Source organism: Fopius arisanus, unplaced genomic scaffold (genome assembly GCF_000806365.1).
Source record: "Fopius arisanus strain USDA-PBARC FA_bdor unplaced genomic scaffold, ASM80636v1 scaffold00017, whole genome shotgun sequence".
Taxonomy (NCBI): domain Eukaryota; kingdom Metazoa; phylum Arthropoda; class Insecta; order Hymenoptera; family Braconidae; genus Fopius; species Fopius arisanus.
This window is the reverse complement of record NW_011887756.1, coordinates 385,595-389,462: the sequence shown is the minus strand read 5'-3', so window position 1 is coordinate 389,462 and position 3,868 is coordinate 385,595. Positions and strand designations below refer to the sequence as shown.

The 3,868-nt window shown below is 38.1% G+C and overlaps 1 long non-coding RNA gene across 1 annotated transcript; it reads left to right on the top strand.

Annotated features, from left to right (window-relative positions):
• Positions 1-936: 936 nt before the first annotated feature.
• LOC105263869 (uncharacterized) lies at positions 937-2,108 on the top strand. The gene is made up of 3 exons (XR_891936.1): positions 937-1,105; positions 1,178-1,254; positions 1,961-2,108. It is a non-coding gene; the product is annotated as an uncharacterized lncRNA (long non-coding RNA).
• Positions 2,109-3,868: the final 1,760 nt, after the last annotated feature.

The following is a 3,868-nucleotide window of genomic DNA, read 5'->3' as shown; positions in this document are numbered from 1 at the left end:
TCAACCAGCTATTAGTGGAATTGACTCTTAACCTGAGATCAAAGCGGACAGTAAATCCCGGAGACGAGAAGCTAATGAACGCTTTGAAGTCGAATTACTGGTGGAATTATTTAGAAAAAAATAAAACTACTTGATCAGAAAACCCTGTAGATCTAGAGTCGAATTAAATGAAAGAATCTGTTGGGCAATTAATGAATAATAAATTAATAATAAACGAAACCGATCGTTAATTCGAAATTACGATTTTCGATAATTTTTCTGGGAATTTTTACTGGATTATTATTGTAATTTTAATTGAATTATTCCTTCGGTGTAATGCGGGATGTAATGAGTAATAATTGTAAGAAAGTTTTCTTAGCGATTAGGATGAAGGATAATATGATTTTGCGTCCACTTCCTTCTCATTATGCGGTGGAGGATGAGGCATTTGATAATATTGACAAGTCGATTCATTCCACTAGTTCCTGCAGTATATATTTGCTCAATTCCACTTAGCTTCTCCCTCCGGGGATAAAAATCGACTCGACACGAGGAGTAACAGGACGATGCTCTCAGGGTAATCATGATTCAGTTCACCACCGACAGTGCCAGCACCAGCCAAGAGGTATCTTTCCAAGGTTTGCTCTAGGTACACGTCATCCAGAAGAGTTCTATATCCTGGATTACCAATTGTGATTTATTAGAGAGTCTTCTCGGGACAGTTAAGTCAGTCGGGTGAACGTTTTCCTGTTACGTTAACGATCGGATTGATGTGATTGACTATTAGTAATCGTCTTATGCAATTTCCAGTGATTACAAACGCATTATCACGAATGATTAATTCTGATTAATCTAATTATTTCATTGTGGATAATGTTATGTAAATTGTTGATTTTATGTGTCTATGGTCAGGGAATCATACAATGTAATAAAAATATTGAAGAGAATGAAGAAGAAACGCGTCGTTATCGATAAAGTGTGCTGTCAGGAATATAATTGGAGGATTGCGGGTAAATTTCGGTCTGATGAGAAGTTATGGGAGAGGATGGGGTGGCGATACACAGGGGTGTAAGCCCCTCAATTCACTGGAGCGATAAGTCAAACGTCGGAAAACGGAAAGTGAAGCGTAAGACCCTCAACACTCCTTTTATCGTAATGATCCTGAAAGATGATAACTAATCATCATACTCTTCTGCAGGATATGAAACTGTTATCAGGCGTATTGTTGCGAGATATATTTCACTTCCAGCTGCTGAAGATGAAATGTTATAAATGGTGGGTTCACCACTTTTTTCATTTTCAAATACCAGTTTATTATTTCTGCAGCATGTGGTGAGGAAAGAGGAAATCCTCTTCACGAGTTTCTTCTCGTGCTGAAATATGAACGGAGATCATACCTTTTTTAGATGTGTCTAATATCATTTGAGGTGAATTTTTTAGTTAGTGCTTCGCCTCAAATTTTCGCTGGACGGTACTGGTCATCCGGAGATATTAAAGTTATTTAATTATTTAGTGTTTTTTGAAAGGGCATCAATTAAGAATATGCGATGTAATATGATCAGGTAATGATCTGGATAAGTGCCAGCTCGTTAAATAATTCACACTGGATAGAAATGAGTTTATCGATTTTTTAAATTGTATGAATAATAAATCCTGCTGTGATGAAATATAATTGACGATTTTTTTAATATTTCGGATATTCAATTCATTGTCAAAAAAACGAATTTCGAAATTGAATTTGAATTTTCTTTTTTTCGTAACATATAAAAATTAATAATGAAAATTGATAATTTTATGATAAAAAAAGGAAAATATTGAAGACATTCATCAAAAAGAATAATTTTTAACGTTTAGGTTTTGGAATTTATCGCTTTTGTCGTTACACTGTAGCTCACCGTCATTATTTCGGAGATATCATCACTAAAACTGGGTGACATCAGTTTACTCCGTTCTTTTAACGAACTTGCACGTTTGTTTCTAGAACTGACACCGCCACTCACAGATGCAGCGAGCGAAATTGAAGGAGTCAAGGAAGAATATACTCCGAAGAGTTTTCTCAGTACGTTGAAAGGAAGTTGAGTGAAGTGCTTGCTCCTCAGTCTGGCACTTCTTGACCCCTTGATACTTCGTTGCTATGAGAGGTGATGGGTTTATACTGCTCTGTGCATCATCTTTCAACTCCTTTGCCATGTCAGTAAGTAGTTTCATGTCAAGGGCCCATATTAAAATAGATCCTGATTTTTTTACCATCCGAGGAGCAAATTACTCTGTTCTGATTAGAGAATAGTTTGTGACAATTCAATTCCTGACGATTGGACGAAAAAAAAACCGTGGGAAAAAAATGGTACTTTTCAATTTCCCAGGATAGTAAATTCCGATTAACCGAAAAAATTGACGAAATATGTTAATCAGAAGGTCATTCATTTCCCTGAAGTCACTAAAAATATTCCACTACGATTATCAGTGGAAATATTTCATATTCACAATTCCTGAAGTACTTGGAAAAATGTTACATGTGAAAAATGAGATTGTCCGAATAGTACAAATGCGACAGGTTCATCGGGGTTTCATCATTTTGAAGATTCACGCACAGAAAAGTAAAAATATTGATTAGAGTACCTCACCCAAAAACGCAAACTGATTATTCTCATTATCAAATCTTGTTGCTGAAATAAAATATAACCGCGCATGCATCACTCACCTCGGAATTTGAAGAGCAATCTCGTCGAGGGAATCGCTTGGCTGCAAAGGTGCCCTCTCAAACAGTTTGCTCGGACCTCGATGAACTTTCGTGCAGCACTGCATAGATCCTGCAGTAGGTTGTGATTGGTCCCCACAATTGGTCCCACGTTGGCCACCCTGCGTTGTCCCCCGACGCTCGCGTTTTTTTCGCGCCTCCTCCGCCTGTCGTCGCAAGTTGTGAAGACGAAAGAAGAACACCGACATGTCTGCTCCCACCAGATCACTCAATTACTTGTGATTTCAGGTGATAAATCATGTAGTTTTTCTGGATTATGGTCAATGGCTCATGCTTAAAGCGATGATCATAATAGCACGAATCAACAGCACATGCGACATGTTGGGTTTATGATGCTTGCAGCGGAGGGAATCAAACTCTAATAGGAATAGCAGTCTTCACATGCAGCAATGGTGCAGCCTGTCGTTATTTCATTTAAATGCCAAAACATGTAGTGGATGCCGTGACAGTCGATGCATGCAAGAACAAACGCGCGGCCATTAAATTCGCTGGGTTTGCTACATGATGCAATTTCCTTGGAAATACCCTCCTGTGGTCTCTCAACATGACACCTCGCTGAAATTGTACTGGTCTTTTTACGTTTTGATGAAAAGGCTTCTCTGCACGGAGAGAAATATCCACGAAAAAACTCTGGTCTCACCAATAAATGTGGGATATTTCACTGGATTGATGGAAGGTCATGTGTAATGCATCAAAAATCACTCGAGTTATGTCGAATATTTACTACGCAAAGCAATAAAATTTACTACTGTGATCATAAATTTTTTCTGGAGTTGATTTAATTATTCAGAATGTACTGGTAAAATAGTGAAATATTCGTGGAAGCAGTGGAAATTTTACTGGACTGGCCATTACTTTTTCAGTGACTGATGCCACACTTCGTCCAATACCGTCCACCTTCGGGAGTTTTCGGACAGCACATGATTGGTTACTCGCGCTGGCCCACTACCCAATAAATTAACGGAGATACGAGTTAGAAAATTTTACTCGAACTGAACATTTATATTTGGAGCTAGGTCGCAATGCTCCAGTCCGCTAATTTGCAAATCGATATCTGTACGAGTTTTTGATAGAAATTTCTCTCCGTGTGATTTTTCTATCGGAGGGTCGGAATAATAATTCAGTTGGGGA